General features: G+C 42.8%; 1 long non-coding RNA gene across 1 annotated transcript; it reads right to left on the bottom strand.

Annotated features, from left to right (window-relative positions):
* Positions 1-4,261: 4,261 nt before the first annotated feature.
* LOC142652686 (uncharacterized) lies at positions 4,262-11,865 on the bottom strand. The gene is made up of 3 exons (XR_012847890.1): positions 11,783-11,865; positions 11,190-11,275; positions 4,262-4,402 (listed from the first exon to the last, which is right to left on the bottom strand). It is a non-coding gene; the product is annotated as an uncharacterized LOC142652686 (long non-coding RNA).
* Between the last annotated feature and the right edge of the window lie 5,965 nt (positions 11,866-17,830).

Raw genomic sequence — 17,830 nt, 5'->3', positions numbered from 1 at the left:
TGTTCTGTGGTCTACACGTCGTTTGATGCGGCGGTAGCGTTGGTACGTGGTTACGGAAGAGGGGCTCTGATGGCAAAAACTGATATTCAAGCGGCGTTTCGTTTGTTGCCGGTTCATCCGGACAGCCAGAGGTTGTTGGGATGTTATTGGGAAGGGGATTATTACATTGATCGATGCCTTCCCATGGGTTGTTCGTTGTCGTGCGCGTACTTTGAGGTGTTTAGTTCTTTTTTGGAATGGGTAGTCAGGGAGGTCGCGGGGGTGGAATCAGTTATTCACTATCTCGACGATTTTTTGTGCGTTGGCCCGTCGTGTTCGGGGGTTTGCGCAAATTTGTTGGAGACGGTCAATTGGGTGTCAAGGGAGTTCGGTGTACCCTTGGCTGTGGAAAAAACTGAGGGTCCGGTGACGACCATTTGTTTTTTGGGAATTACTATCGACTCCGTAGCAATGGAGTGCAGATTGCCGGAGGATAAGTTGGGGGATTTGCGGTTGGTAGTGGAGCGAGCGTGTCGGATTAGGAAAATTACGCTACGTGAATTGCAGTCCTTATTGGGGAAGTTGAATTTTGCCTGCCGCATCATGCCGATGGGCAGGGTTTTTTGTCGGCGGTTGGCAGCGGCGACGGCGGGGGTTCGGGAACCCCATCATTTCATTCGTCTGGCTGCAGAGCACAGGGAAGATTTACAGGTCTGGCTCCATTTTCTGGGACAGTATAATGGGCGCTCTCTTTGGATGTCCCGGGCGTTAGATAGCTTCGATTTGGAATTGTTCACTGACGCGTCTGGGGCGGTGGGGTTCGGGGCGTTCTTTAAAGGTCAATGGTGCGCGGGAAAATGGCCGGTTGCATGGGTGGAGGCGGGACTGACGCGTAACTTGGCCCTACTCAAACTGTTTCCCATCGTGGTGGCGGTCACCATTTGGGGAGACAGGTTCCGGGACAAAAAAGTGCGTTTTCATTGCGACAATTTGGGGGTGGTGATGGCTATAAATAATACTTCGGCGTCGTCCCCTCCAGTGGTTCGCTTGTTGCGTCAGTTGGTGCTTTCCTGTTTGAGTTTAAATGCATGGGTGGTGGCGGTGCATGTTCCCGGGGTAGAGAATTGTATTGCTGATGCGCTTTCTCGCTCGCAGTGGGATCGTTTCCGGCAGCTGGTCCCGGACGCGGAGTTAACAGGGGTGGACTGTCCCAGTCATCTGTGGGAGCTGGTATCCAGGCGGCAGGTGCATTGATTAAACGTTCACTGGCCAGTGCGACGTGGTCGTCGTATGCGGCTGGATGGAGGCAATGGGAGGAGTGGGTGAGATCTTTGGGAGATGTGTGCTCGGATGATGATAGGATGGTGGCCTTGCTGTTTTGGTTGGGGGATGCGTTCGCCCGGGGTTGCACGGTCGCTAAGGTTAATCGCTTCGTGGCGGCCATTGCTTTCGGTTGTAAGTTACGGGGGTTGGCAGATATCACGAAGCGGTTTTTGGTGGGCCAGGCATTGAAAGGGCTGAGACGGGGTGTAGTGGTGAGGGATAAGAGGCGTCCCGTGTCATTTCAATTGTTGTGTTCCCTGGAGGTGGTGGTGCGGCAGGTGTGTCGTTCAGAGTATGAGAGCAAGCTTTTCCGGTTGGCTTTTGCGTTAGCCTTTTTTGGTGCTTTTCGGGTAGGGGAATTGGTTTCCCCCAGTTCGGTGAGAGCGGGGGGCTTGTTGCAGGATAATGTCGATTTGTATGAAGACAGGGTGGAGATAGTATTGCGAAGGTCCAAAACGGACCAAGGAGGGGCAGGACGTCGAGTGGTTTTGCTGGCGGTCCCAAAGAATCCGGTTTGTCCAGTGTTGTGTGTCAAGGAGTACTTGGCGGGTTTAGATCTCTCAGACGGGCCGTTGCTGCGGCACGAGGATGGCTCGTTTCTGTCGCGGTATCAGTTTATTTCGGTTTTCAGAAAGTGTCTGGTGGCTAGCGGGGTGCAGGCAGAGCAATACTCGTCTCATTCTTTCCGTATAGGGGCAGTGACGGAGGCGGTGAGATGGGGTTTAGATGATGCAGGCGTGCAGCGGATAGGGCGTTGGGAGTCGGCGCGTTTCCGTTCTTATGTGCGCTTGAACATGTTGTGATATCTTGATGTATAGCATGTTCCGGGTGCGTGCGTTTCCGCCTGAGTATTAATGGTACGCGGCAGCAAGAGGTGGTGCGTGTATGTTCTTCATTTGTTTTGCAGGCCGTGACTCATGCATGGTGTGGATTATGGGACATTCTTTTGTGTACTGGGGTGCCCTTCGCGCGGATGTACGGCCGGACGGTCGACAGCTCAGGATTCCGCGGGACGCGGCGGTTGTGAGGTGGATGGGTATACGGGGAATGACATGGAACAGGGTATTGCCCGAGTTTCACAATTTTGTACTGCTTGACAGGGCGCCGGAGGTACTGGTGTTGCATGTGGGAGGCAACGATTTGGGTATACGCCCTTTCCGGGAGTTGGTACGGGACGTCAAGCATGATTTGCTCTGCTTATGGGCAACTTATCCTAAATTGGTGACGGTGTGGTCTGAGATGGTCCCTAGGAAGAACTGGCGGATGGCCCGTTCTGTGGGAAAAATTAACAAGGCTCGCATTAAGGCTAATAGGGCCATATCGAGCTTCGTGACGCGTAATGGTGGGGTTGCGGTGCGCCACTGGGATCTGGAGGCTGGGACAGGCAGCTACTGGAGAGAGGACGGTGTGCACCTCAATGAGGTGGGGATGGATATGTGGAGTCTGGCTTTGACCGATGGAATTGAGCGAGCGGTGGGAGTGTGGAGGAGCTCGCAGGCGTGAGGTGGTCAAGGCCTGTTTCGCTTTGGCGGGGGGGAGTCCTTGAAGTAGGTCGTAAAAAGTGGTGGGGGGGAATGCATCACGGGATGCACCCCCAATTTGTCGGCTTCTTAGGGTGTTACCCCTTTTGAAAGCTGGGTTATATATATTTATATATATATGGTGGTCATCTGCAAAAAGGTAATTTGGTGCTCCTGGGCCGGGTTACGGCTGGGGGTAAGGTATTTGTGGGCAGATGGCCAAAATTAAGTATCGGTGGCTTCAAGGACTTGCCCCTGTCATTCTGGTTGGTTTATAATGTTATGACCCTGATAGGGTCGCAGTGGGTTATTTGTTGTTATGATGTATCCCCTTTTTTGGGGATTCAAAAATTATGGTATTTAAAGTTATTGTTATTTAAATAATAAACGGCTGCTGTGGCCATTAAAATCCAACTCTGTTTCAGTGTCTGCTTTGGGAGGGTAGATTTACATAAGGGGAGAAGCGACTCGACTTATTTGAGTCATGTTTTGTAAGTATGCAATAAAACTTGCGTGATGAACATTGTGTTGTACGGTATTGCACTATTGTTCTCCTTCTTTCCCTACTGGAGACATAGGTTCTTTCCAGATTGAAAGACGTAGATTTATCGACTGCATACTTGTGGAACTACTAGTACTATCGGTACCATCTATACGTACACTGGTTCGAGGATTGTTTATCGCTACCCACTGGAACTCTTGTTCATATAAACTACACGTTGGACTAACTTTGCAGTGCTGTTGAGCGGTAAAAACTTTCCTTTTTTTACTTTAACAGAGTAGCTTCATCAGAAAAACCTCTCGCCACATGTCCTAGTAAGGCATATGGCGAGAGGTAATACTATTTTCTACTGAAAGCGATAGAAGGCAACCTGTAGATTTCTCCAGCAATATCAGCTGCAGTAGGGTTTGAGCTGTCGGACCCATGGCCCAGCAGATCAAAAGAAGCCCTGTATTTAAAAAAAAAAAGTTTTCATGATGGGCTAACCCCTTTAAAGCTAAAATTATTCATTTATTAAAATAATTATGCTAATTATAGTGAAAATAGGAGCAATATGGAAAATAATCAAGTGACCAAAATATTACAATTATAGGAGCAATATGGAAAATAATCAAGTGACCAAAATATTACAATTATATAAAATATTACAGAATAATTTTCCAAAGAATTTAAAATAACAGACAGACTTTTGTCTTTATTTAGCATAAAGATATAAAGTACCAAACTGGAGGTGCTGTGCACTGAGCAAATGATTTATATGCCTGAAGGGTGAATTTCACAGCAACTTTATGGGTTTTCCTCTGTTCATGAATTAAACAATTTTGTATCTTGTGGGATGAATAAAGAACATACACATACCCCATTTCCAAAGGTTTTTTTCATGCACATGGCTTTATTCCTCAATATATAAACTCACTGCCATCACATCGGATAGCATGGCAGTCCAGGAACATAAATACATATAGTGTGATTTGCAGTGTTGTTATCCTCTGTTGTGGAGTTGAGTATAGAAGTGCTGTCAATACCTTGAATTTCATGGCTTAGCATTTTGTACAAGGTGTTAGTAATTTCAATGGTTCTGTCGATGACAAAGATAAGAATCCTGTAAATCCAGTGAAATAAAAAAGATTGGACAACAGCTTGGCTAAATGTGACCTGATGTAAGTGAAGCTACATATACTGTAATAAGTCCTAAGTCCTTTAATGAAGGAGTGTAATATTCTCTAAATACCATTAAGTGATATGGGAAAATGGGCAAGTGAATGTGATATTCACTGACAGCACCCTACTTTTCCATAGAATTTTTTACCCTCACTGTACTCAGTTGATCTCAGGAATTAATCATGTGATTATATTGCGTGGTCGCACTAAGTATCGGATATCAAAACGTAAAGGACTATAAAGCATACATATTCTGACAATTAAATAACCACCGATCTACAATATAGCATGTCGATCGATGCTCATTTATTCCATTTACATGGAGCAATAATCGCATTTTTTATCTTGTCGGCCGTTGATTCACAGTTTACATGGGGAGATGTGCTGCCAAACAATGACCATTTTACTGGCCACATAAAAGATGCGATTAGCTTGTGAACGAGTATTTGCTTGATCTTCAGCTGATCGCTGCCCTGTTTACACAGGACAATAATCAGAGCGAGCGTTTGTACAACCTCTTGTTCACCCGATCATTGGTACTTGTAAAAGGGCCTTAAAGCAATCCTCCGGTCCCGGGACAACATTTTAAATATGATGGGATATATATAGTGATATTACCTGGTGCCCTCTAGACGTGCCCCTCTGCCATGGATCTGCTGTTTTAGGGTTGCCTCTGTGCTGTCTAATAATGGCCACAGTGCTTCTTAGACTACAAGTCTGAGACACTCCCACCGTTCTCGGATTTGGCAGAGCTGCTCAAGTTCCGTCTAATCCGTGAACAGAGGGAGTGTCTTAGACTCAGTCTGAGAAGCACTGTGGCCATTATTAGACAACACAGAGGGGACCCTAAAACAGCGCATCCACGGCAGAAGGGCATAACTGAAGGGCACCAGGTAATATTACTTCATATACCCCATCACATTTATAATTATGTCCTGAGACCGGAGGATCTTTTTAAAGCAATGATGACCAACTGGCGGCCTACATGTACCAGAGGAAGAAAAATTCATATGGCAGAGCTGTTTTTCCCCACTGTGGTTTCTTTCATATTTCTTAAAGTTATGATGTATATGCACATCTAAAGTATGTATATGTACATATACTGTACATACAGTATGTAGGGGCTTTTTTTTTTTTTTTATGTTTCTAAATGTTATATTTTTTGGACATTTGTGGTCTGTTTTCTCTGATGTACAGTGGCAGTGCCTGTGCAATCACTGTGGTGAAAATTATAGTCATGTTTCAGGTACATTATGAACAGGGGTGAAAAGAGAATAACTGTGTTAAATTGTTACTCTCTTTCTGTGAGCAATATAGGAGCAGAACATCAATGATATCATGCCAACGCACAAGGAAGGAGAAAAAAGTACACAGAATGGTTATTTTGTTTATAAAGTTGAGTCCAGGAGTAACATACTTTGCTGTATATTGTGTTTTTGACATTTTTAAGTCTAAGCAAAGTTCAGAATTTAAATTACAATTTGGAATTAATAAACATGAATAAATGCAAAATAAAAAGTCCTGATGGCTCAATGTAGCAAACTTTATGTTATCCAAGGTGCCAGATATATGATTAGTCTTATCATGTGTATCATATGAGTACAGTTTAGGACAAACAAACTGGTTATGGTATAACTGTATACATACAGTATAAAATGTGACCATTTTATTACATACATCTATATGCTTGCTCATTATTGCAAGTATCTAATCAGCCGAACAGGCGTCAGCAACTAAATGGAGATATGATCAAGAAGTTCAGTTGATGTTCAGACCAAACAACACAATGGGGAGGAAATGTTATCTAAGTAACTTTCACTGTGGCATGACTCTAGGTACCAGACTGGGTGGTTGGCGTTTCTCAGGAACTAGTAATTTCTAGGAATTTTTACAGACAACGTATCTCCACTTTATAGATAATAGTGTGAAAAACAAAAATTTACATTGAGCAACAGTTCTATGGATGAAAACACAATGTAAATTAGAGATGTCAGAGGAGAATAGCCAGAATGGTTAAACCTGACAAAATGGTGAAGTGGATGGGCTATAGCAGCAAAAGACTATATTAGGTTTCTCTCCTGTCAGCTTTGAAGAGGAACCTATTGCTACAGTAAGTGCAGACTCAACAGAACTAGAATTTATGGTAAAAACTCCTGACAAATTTTGAATGTTTCTATACTATTCGGAGTCACAATTTGATCAGTAGTAGTAGTAGTAGTAGTAGTAGTAGTAGTAGTAGTAGTAGTAGTAGTAGTACATTCCTTTATGGCCATAATCCTCCCAGACGTGTCTACATCCCGCAGGATATTTGTACCATGTCACAAAATACATATGACTTCAAGCTGGATCCACTAATACAATGGGTTTAGTGTATTCCACTGGCCAGCACTTTCACTAAACCTAAATTAGGCTATGTTCACACAGAGTTTTTTGCAGGCGGAATTTCTGCCTCAAAATTCAGTTTGGAAGTTTGAGGCAGATTTTCCTCTCCCTGCAAGCCAATTTTCGCTGTGTTTTTCGCCCGCGGCCATTGAGCACCGCGGGCATAAAACGCCGCGAAATACGCTTTCTCTGCCTTCCATTGATGTCAATTGGAGTTGAGAGGCGTAAACGCCTGAAGATAGGCAATGTCCCTTCTTTCTCCCGCAAGGCGGTTTTACCGCTCGCGGGAGAAAGCCGCCCCCGCCTCACATTAAAATCAATGGGAGGCATTTTAGGGCCGTTTTTGACTAGTATTGCGGTGCGGTTTCCACGTCAAAAAAACTTGTCAAAAAACTCTGTGTGAACATAGCATAATGTTCTGAGTGTTTTGAGAATTAGGTGAAATGGGAAGTAAATGAAAAATAAATGTGTAACCAACAAATCTGCAGCAACTGTGTGATGCTACCATCTCAATATGGATAAGAATCTCTAAGTAATTTATCCACTGCCAAATTTAATCCATTCCACAAAGATTTCAGACTTTTCTGAGGGTTGATGGACGTCTTCCTTCCCACCACTGGAAAGGTACCTAATAAAGTGCCCACTAAGTGTAGATGAGGATATCCTCTCTCTAGAATTACTAATCTTATTAAAAGAAAAGTTTATGAATCATTTGTCACTGACACCTAGGTGACATCTCTTTTATAATCTCATGTATGGCAAGGCTTTGATCTTAACCTCGTGTAAAATGTAATGCTGGTTCAGGTAACCTGCAGCTTATGTAGTACAGAAACTTTTCTTTTTCACATATAAACAAACAGGGTCTAATCAAGATTTGGGAAGGCACAATTTGAGAAGCGCTTCATCCCCAGTAACAGTGATGCTGTCCTACAATGCATGGCTAAGATAAGTCATTCATCTACATGTCGCCGATGTTAACCGAATAAACCCATAATCTTATATGTACACTACCATTCAAAAGTTTGGGGTCACCCAGACAATTTTGTGTTTTTCATGAAAACTCACACTTATATTTATCAAATGAGTTGCAGAATGACTAGAAAATATAGTCAAGACATTGACAAGGTTAGAAATAATGATTTTTATTTGAAATAATAATTTTCTCCTTCAAGCTTTGCTTTCGTCAAAGAATGCTCCATTTGCAGCAACTACAGCATTGCAGACCTTTGGCATTCTAGCTGTTAATTTGCTGAGGCAATTGGGAGAAATTTCACCCCATGCTTCCAGAAGCCCCTCCCACAAGTTGGATTGGCTTGATGGGCACTTCTTGCGTACCATACGGTCAAGCTGCTCCCACAACAGCTCTATGGGGTTGAGATCTGGTGACTGCGCTGGCCACTCCATTACAGATAGAATACCAGCTGCCTGCTTCTTCCCTAAATAGTTCTTGCATAATTTGGAGGTGTGCTTTGGGTCATTGTCCTGTTGTAGGATGAAATTGGCTCCAATCAAGCACTGTCCACAGGGTATGGCATGGCGTTGCAAAATGGAGTGATAGCCTTCCTTATTCAAAATCCTTTTTACCTTGTACAAATCTCCCACTTTACCAGCACCAAAGCAACCCCAGACCATCACATTACCTCCACCATGCTTGACAGATGGCGTCAGGCACTCTTCCAGCATCTTTTCAGTTGTTCTGCGTCTCACAAATGTTCTTCTGTGTGATCCAAACACCTCAAACTTCGATTCGTTTGTCCATAACACTTTTTTCCAATCTTCCTCTGTCCAATGTCTGTGTGCTTTTGCCCATATTAATCTTTTCCTTTTATTAGCCAGTCTCTGATATGGCTTTTTCTTTGCCACTCTGCCCTGAAGGCCAGCATCCCGGAGTCGCCTCTACACTGTAGACGTTGACACTGGCGTTTTGCGGGTACTATTTAATGAAGCTGCCAGTTGAGGACCTGTGAGGCGTCTATTTCTCAAACTAGAGACTCTAATGTACTTGTCTTGTTGCTCAGTTGTGCAGCGGGGCCTCCCACTTCTCTTTCTACTCTGGTTAGAGCCTGTTTGTGTTGTCCTCTGAAGGGAGTAGTACACACCGTTGTAGGAAATCTTCAGTTTCTTGGCAATTTCTCGCATGGAATAGCCTTCATTTCTAAGAACAAGAATAGTGTAATGTCCGTGGCTGCGGGCTGTCAGCTCCAGCCTCCCGCTGACAGCCGCAGCCACGAGTCGGCAAGCGCTGGCCCCAGCCTCCTCCTCAGGAGACGCTAGCGCTTGCATCCACTCACCTCCGCCGGAGCCCCTCTTAAAGGGGCAGCGCGCGCACCGGACATCTTGAACGACCTTTGACCCGTGAGTACCCTGGGCTATAAGAGGGGTCCAGCCCCCTAGTTCGATGCCTGAGCGTTGTTAGTTTTCCCAGTCTGTCTTGCAAATGGTCCCTTAGTGTTTCCCGTTCCTGTTGTTACCCGTACCTTATTCCCCGTTCCTGTTTCCCGTGCTTTGCCCTAGTATCTAGTCATGCCACATCCTGTGTCATCTGCCACGTCCAGAGGAATCTGCCACGTCCCGTGTCATCTGCCACGTCCGGGGGAATCCGCTACTTTCTGTGTCATCTGCCACGTCCGGAGGAATTCGCCACGTCCTGTGTCATCTGCCACATCCGGAGGAATCCGCCACATCCTATGTCATCTGTCACGTCCGGAGGAATCCGCCACGTCCGGAGGAATCCACCCCGTCCTGTGTTATCTGTCACATCCGGAGGAATCCGCCACGTCTGGCGCAACTTGCAGCTCCTGTGTCATCCGCCACGTTTGGCGCCATCTGCTGCACCCATCTCATCTGTGCCAGAGCTGCGGCCACCATCTGGACTATTCAGGTACCCTTGTGCGGGACATTGTATTTCTGGGGTGTCCTGTTGTTTGGCCAGCTGCCTCCCCGCTGCGGCGGTACGGCCTAGTGGGTCCACTAACCCGCTTTGTGACAAATAGACTGTCGAGTTTCACATGAAAGCTCTCTTTTTCTAGCCATTTTGAGGGTTTAATCGAACCCACAAATGTAATGGTCCAGATTCTCAACTAGCTCAAAGGAAGGTCAGTTTTATAGCTCCTCTAAACAGCAAAACTGTTTACAGCGGTGCTAACATAATTGCACAAGGGTTTTCAAGTGTTTTCTAATCATCCATTAGCCTTCTAACAGAGTAGACAATAACACAATGTACCATTAGAACACTGGAGTGATGGTTGCTGGAAATGGGCCTCTATACACCTATGTAGATATTGCATTAAAAACCAGACGTTTGCAGCTAGAATAGTCATTTAGCACATTAACAATGTATAGAGTGTATTTCTGATTAATTTAATGTTATCTTCATTGAAAAAAACTGTGCTTTTCTTGCAATATAAGGATATTTCTAAGTGACCCTAAACTTTTGAGCGGTAGTGTATAGTGGCAGCCAAACTGTGCTGCTATTGTGCAAAAAAAAAAGATCGTCCATGTTGTATTTTCAGTTTTCATTCCGGTAAGTGGAGACGGAGGTATCAAGCAGCCACAATTCCAACCCCCTCTGCCTATTGCAATATACATGAACGGTTGGCTATTAGATTTCTTCTAGTTAGCCATTCAGGCGAATGGAGTATTAGAGCTCTGAACAAAGAGAAGGGAGCTCGACTCCTATTTCTTGCTGCTGGAAGTGTCTGGAAAGTGTTTGCAGGACCTAGGATGTGAAGATCCTTTGGTGGTGGATGCTCCTGGCGAATTTCCCCTTTCAACCTCCCTATAATTTGACCCAAACAATTACCACAATATATGATTAATATTAGAATTACATGTCTTTCAAAACCTCCTCCACAAATGAAAGTTTGAGACCTCAATATATCAATTGTCCTTAGAATAGGGTAATAATGCCAATTGTCTCACTTATTTTCTGCATGAGGGTTAATGACAATACATGCAGTATAAGATTTTAGTATCCACATCCATAACTATCTATATGTGTGTGTGTGTGTGTGTGTGTGTGTGTGTGTGTGTGTGTGTGTGTGTGTGTGTGTGTGTGTGTGTGTGTGTGTGTGTGTGCGCTTATGTGTGTGTTCTCTGGTCTGCATTGTCTTTATATTTTATATTGCCATTTAACCATTTAACTTTTAGCAGTCTTTTGTCTGTGCAAGTGCTTTATTATTATGATGGTAAGGGGTATTATCAGCAGCTAACGGAAAGGTGACAGCAGCATTGAGTAGCATTAGGTGCCACTGTTCATAGCTATTTACGCTCAGCATGCAGTGTTGTTGTCATGACAACCTCACAAAACATGCTGTTATCACCTCAGATGCATGGGGAGGGAAGGTAACTGCCTTTTGACTTCAGACATCTGATCATTCCTGGAGCCAAATATCTTTCTTTCAGTCTCCTGAAACAAAAGAAGACAAACACGATAAGAAATATTATCTGTAACATGACCAAACTCAACCTGAGGAAATAACTGTACATTTGTGAAGAGTATAAAAATAAATTTTCAGGCTTTTTATATTATTTCCTAATAATATTAAATACTATTGCAATTATCCTGTATACACAGACATTCAACATCTACTTTTACCCGAAATCTTATTAGCAGGGAAATAGCCACAGGCTATGTAGTACTGTACATCAATGAAACCACTTACAACTAAGGCTGGATTCACACGAACGTTGCGTTTTTGCGCGCGTGAAAAACGCGCCGTTTCGGTTACGTTGGAGTTGCGTGTGGCATCCGTTTGGGCAGCGTGATAGCGTATTTAACGCGTGTATGGCATGCTTTTTTTACGCGCGTCAAAACAACGGAGGGTGGAGTAATGGAGAGGGCAGCCTACAAAAAGACACCTTCTCCAACACCTGCTTGCTGTGAGCACATGTTCGCATCAAGATTTCACGTTACCTCACACTTTGGCCCGTGTTTGTTGTTTTTGGGTGGTTTTACAGGTTAAAAAACTACTATTGCTGCAGATGTCAGTTTAAACTGTGCGCATGTGCTCAAAGTGAAAAGCCACTTCCTGGTTTGTAGTTGTTTTGTCTAGTCTGTTCAACTCATTTACATAGACTTAACAAGTGTTGCGTGAAAAACGCTGTGCGTACGGAGGTGCTTCCGTGTGCCCTGCGTTGTTTTCACGCACCCATTGACTTCAATGGGTGCGTGATGCGTTGAAAACGCTGAATCAACGGACATGTCGTGCCTTTTTGGCAACGGAGCAACGCTGCGCAAAAACCACGCACATGTCTGCACGGCCCCATAGACTAATATAGGTCCGGGCAACGCGCGTGAAAATCACGCGCGTTGCCCGCGCGTATTTTACGTTTGTCTGAATAAAGCCTAAGTCACTTCAATAGCTTTTATTATCACAAGTTTAAACGTAAACACATAATTCTTATGATAATTCAGAAACATAAGTACGCTGAGGTCATAGTTATAATAATACTTCATACATCATCACTATATATCATACTGCATGTAAATGTTTTGAATATAATACAGTTTATCCCAACTCTAACAATAGAAACAGGATTCCCCTTTATTAAGTGCCAGAGCCTACCATTTATACAATATTGAATTGCGTGTCATAGTATACTAGTTCACACAGTGATATACTAGTTCTTATTCATGTTCATAATGTCTGTCATCACAGGGTACCCTCATAAGTATGATTCAGAAATTACCCAATGGTCCACTGAGGTCCATGTCCATAATACAGAAGGTAGAAATGGCTCTGTAGAATTATGAGAAGGATCATTGTTGTCTACCAGCCATTGAGGTGGACTGTGCTGAATGATGGTATAGATTTGCTTTTAAAACTGAATATTATCATCAAGTACATTGGTTGAATATGGTGGTATATGAATTAAACAAACACCAGATAAAATTGATACACTGCGTTATACCTATTGCTTGGCCTAAATGATCAGTGTATGACAGAAGAGTGTGCAGGAATCTATGACCTGCAAACAGTATTTGTTCTAGGGGTAAGGACAGTCATCTAGCAACAGATGAGTGCAGATGACACCCTCCCCAGGCGGTTTTCATCACGATAGTGGCCGATAATACAGCCTCGGTCACGTGATCACGGGGGGAATTCTCGCAAGAGCGTGGGAACTCACCACAGAATTTTTTCAAAAAGGCAAGATGGGTAGTGCAAATTCCTGTTAGACAAGTAGAAATTAAATAAAGCAAGGAAACGTGACCAGTAACGCTATTAGAATGCTTTAATAACAATGAAAGTTCAAAACAGCGGTATAGATAAGGTCTAACAGATGTATGTCTCATCTGGGAATGTTTGATAGAGAAGGAACTGAACTTCGAATTGAAAACGATTAAAACATCGGTGAAGGGTTCTGAGAAGTAAATCTCATTCTAGGAGTGAAGCCTCAAGACTAATGTCTATTTCTTGGATTCGGCTTGCGGATTGCTCCCTTGTCTCTGGTTTCTAGGCTAACCCAAAAGATAGAGACAAAAAGAAGGCAGCTTCCACAGGACAAGCTTGTTAGGGAGGGAGAACTAGAGGGTCGCGGTTGCTAGGTGGTAGTTCTTACCCCTAGAACAAATACCATTTGCAGGTCATAGATTCCTGCAAACTCTTCTGTGTTCGTCGGGGAAACAGCCACCTAGCGCCAGCTAATGGGTAGAGTAACACATACCTGGTGGTAGCTCTGATAAATTCAAGACGTCCTTCAAAAGGACGTCAACAAACTTGACAAAGGTTTTGCTAGAAGACGATCTAGCTGTACAGAGTATGGAAGCAAGGGGAATCCCTTTGGCTGCAGCCCTGGAGGAAACTGCTGCTCTGATAGAATGGGTTTTGAATAAATTTGTATCTATGGCTGCGCTTTTCCTCACAAATAAGATCCACCCTGTAATTGTATTAGCCAATGCTTTTTGGAACAGAGGTGTGTAAGTGGTGAAGAGATTTCTAATCTCAGCTCTATAAGGTCCAAAAGGGTAAGATACTCTAAAGGGTATTAGCTAAACCTAAGGGAGGTTCCTCTAGGTCCCCTACTAGGTCTAGCTCTACTAGGGTTTCATCCAAATGAGAAGTTTTTGTTCTGCCCCTAAGAACTAGATGGAAACCTCCTGGTGAGACAGATAGCCAAGGTTCCATAACATGGAAAAAACAAATAAGCTCTGCTGTACGTGCTGCATCCCTATAGAAAGAAGTAATGCTAATTTTATACCTTTGTTCCATAGGGTAGAAGTCCCCTTCGCTCATGGTGCTATGTAATAGGGGAACAATTTCCCACGTGAATTAGTAATTAGGAACGTTTGATCCTACAGAAGAAGTGTCCTTAATGAACCTAAGGTATAGTTTATACTCGGTAAGAGATGGTAATAATAAGTTTAATGTAGTACCCATGGACTTCATGGTGTTGCAAACTTAGCCTGCCAGGAATTTCTGTGTTAGGAACTCCAGACTCGCATCGAGCTGGGAAAAAGTTTTAACTCTAGATATCATATTAGAGTACCAGGTCTGAAATTAAGCAATAATCTTATATCTATGTTTAGTTCTATGGTTCAAAGAGTGGTTCATTAGTTGGCTAACGTCGTCTGATAAGTTTGAAAATGAGAAGAGCCTATCAGAGCTGCTATCCACTTTAACCATGGAAGTTGTACCAGAAGATCTTCTGATTCTTGAAAACAGTCTGTTGTCCAGCTGAGGGGAACATTGTTCCCTTGGATTATTTTGTGGATCACTGGGTACCATCGTCTGGAAGGCCAAACTGGTTAGACAAGCACCATCTCCTCTACTTGATCCTGTTTAATCTTCTACAACACTTTGGACAGTAGTGTTGGAGTAGGGAAATCATAAGGATTCTTCAGATGGTCCATGAAAATGACAAGGCGTCCACTCTCCATGCCCTTTGAGACTAAACTTTGAAACAAACCTTTTGGTCTGAGCCTAGATGGCCGAAGCCAAAAGAGCTATTTTCCTGACATCTGATGTCTGCTCTATACTCTGGAAGATCTTCATGACAATGTTTCCGTTACTTCATTGGATAGACCCGGAACATACTGGGCTCTGAGGACTAGATCCATGTCTAGTGCCCAATTCCATAACTCCAGAGCCTCTAAACACAAGGTCTTGGATCTTGTGCTTCTTATCTTGTTCACATATGCCACTGCAGTTCTGCTGTCCATTCTGATCAGTACTGTGTGACAGGTTGGTGACATGGTATATAACCTCTGGAGACCCAGCTTGGCAGCTCTTGGTTCCAGAAGGTTGATGTGTAGTTTGGACTCCAATTGATTATATTTCCCTTGAACGGCTGCCTTGTGGAAAGGCACCCCATCCTGTCAGAAAAGCATAGGATGTTACTGTTAAGTCTGCTTGTTTGTGTCTGATGGGAAAGGTAAATCCAATATTTTTGTCATCTCTAGCCTGACCTGTGAAGTAAGATGGACTCTCAAGTTCCATTTTGTGCCCTGTCTCAGGAGATGGATGAGCCAAAATGGCATCTAACAACATATCGTTGGAACAGTGTGGAATCTCAGTTGTGTCACCACTAGTTTCCTTATAAGACTGGCAAGTACTCTTATTGGCACCTCTCCTTTGGACAATCTTTCTAAAAATTGAGCTACCACTTTTGGCCATTTCCATTCTGGAACTCCTAAAGGAGATCATACTGAAGTCCGGAAGCATGAGACTTTGAGTGGGTAGTAGAACCCATTTTCCTGTATAGATGGAAAATCCTGGTTCCATTAGCAGTGACATTGTGGTATCTTTATGAGAGAGAAATGTGTCCATATTGGGATGGAAGAGGAGGAGGTCATCTAGATATATGAGGAACGTTATGTCTGATGACCTTAGATGTGAAACTAGTATTTTCATGACCCTTGTTAATATTTGCGAGTCATTGGAGAGGCCAAATACCATCATGTTCCAATGGTAAATTTTCATCTTCAACAGAATTATAGAAGGCTTCTATGTTTTGAAGCAGTAAAATAGAATGGACGGTTTCCTTTAAGTCTATTGTTACTGTATGCATGTCTCCCTAGAGGTATCTCAGTTCTGACATATTCTCCATGCGGAACGTTTAAGTTTTTTTTGTTTGTTTTTTAGGAACCCGTTTAAGGGTTTCAGCTCTTGGACTGGTCTTATGGACTGGTCTGATTATTGAACAGGGAAGATATAGCCTATCCAAACCTGTGGAGACATCTTCCAAAGATAAGGAGGCTGCTAAAGAGCAGAATTCCTTTCCCATCGCCGCCTGAATAGTTCTGAGGAGAGTTACCGCACTCTTGCTAGAACACCTTCCCGGATCACATGACCACGGATGCTATTAGCGGCCATGATCGCACTGAAAAGCCCCAGGGAGACTGCCGACTGCACTTATTATCTGTTGCTAGATGACTGTCCTTACCCTTAGAACAAATACGGTTTACAGGTCACAGTGTTTTAATATGATCTATTGCAATGATAATAGTATGTAAACAGTAATCACAGAATAGCAATGTTTTCGTTTTCTACATAGGGAACAATATTCCCTATAAATAAAATGATAGTAAAAAATTATCAATATGTGCAAACGCAATAAACGAACATGTATCCCAATAGTGAATGATAACATTTTATTATTTGGTTTTGTGGAATGTACATTGGGGAACATATACTGTATGAATGAGCGTAAGTCGAATGTTTCCTTTACTTTTTACTGGATTCCATATTACATATATAAGCAGCTTTATTTATAAAAAGTTAAGAAGTCTTGTAAAAATCAAACCAACAAACTGTTTAAAGAATTAAATGTTTAGAAAAGTAACAAATCCTTAGGTCTTAGGTAATCTCATTTTCCTTTAAACTTTCAGCATGTCAAAATGACAGTTTAAGCTTTATTGGGTTAGTAAAGGTGGCCACACAGTTTTGCTAGCTGTTGGGCGAACATTTATTTGGTTGACAGCAATTTCTCCTGACTCCACCATAAACATGGTGGCTGAGAATGCATGTTTTTTTTCAGTGGACTAGGGGAAGAAGCCTCTGCCAGATCCCTCTGGCAGAAGCTCCTCTTTCATGAAAACAAATGCTCATTCATGTTTAAGTCCAACATGCTCAAACCCTTTTTCTCCAGACATCAGCTGTCGGGGAGAAAGTCTGGAGACCCCATACATATTAGATAGTCAGCCGATCCCATCAAAATGGGCAGATTCGGACTTTTATCTAATGTGTATGACCAACTTAAGACATAACAAGACACAGTATTTATACCAGAATAATTTAGTATGTCAAAATTTTAATATAATAAAGCCAAAATACTTTTTAGATTATATATTATTATCAAGTTTTAATTCTGTAATAGTTTAGATAAATCTAGGCTGATCATTTCTGCGCTGATCTATTTTCCAGTGATAACATGTTTATGGTAACCTATTTATATTGTGAAATTCCCTTGTTTGTTAAATAATTCTTCTTCGTGATGTTTTTTTCTTAGTTTGATACTAGTAGCTGATATTCCTTCCAGCTTTTTCTTTCTATTTCCCTTTTCCTTTCTTGTCCATATCTAACAAAGAAATAGTTACATTAACAGGACCCAGGTGGCTTTTTCTCTTCAGGCTCCTGGCAAAGAAATTCGAACAGAGCGCCGATCACTCAACTTTCTCTCCTGCTAGACAATCTATCACAAAGAATGTGTGAGGAAAGTGTGGTTTTAGCTTCCCTTTTTGGATTTTTGCAGCTTAAAGGAACTTCTATCATCATTTTCCAGGGTGGCAGCTTCCTTATGAAAGCCACAATGGAGGCTTTTGCTGTAGCACGATGTCATTCCATCAGGTTACATTGTTCAGAAAGTAGATTCTTTTGTCTTCTTTTAACAATCTGTATATTTTTATACATTTTCTGTTACCACGTCCAAATGAGCCTATTATTAACTATTTGGGCCTTTCAGTAAAAATGTAGCATCTTGAAAAGTAATTTATACAAAATACATTGTCCGAAGGGCTGAAATA

The sequence above is a fragment of the Rhinoderma darwinii genome, chromosome 5, assembly GCF_050947455.1.
Source record: "Rhinoderma darwinii isolate aRhiDar2 chromosome 5, aRhiDar2.hap1, whole genome shotgun sequence".
NCBI lineage: Eukaryota > Metazoa > Chordata > Amphibia > Anura > Rhinodermatidae > Rhinoderma > Rhinoderma darwinii.
This window is presented reverse-complemented; position numbering and strand designations above follow the sequence as displayed.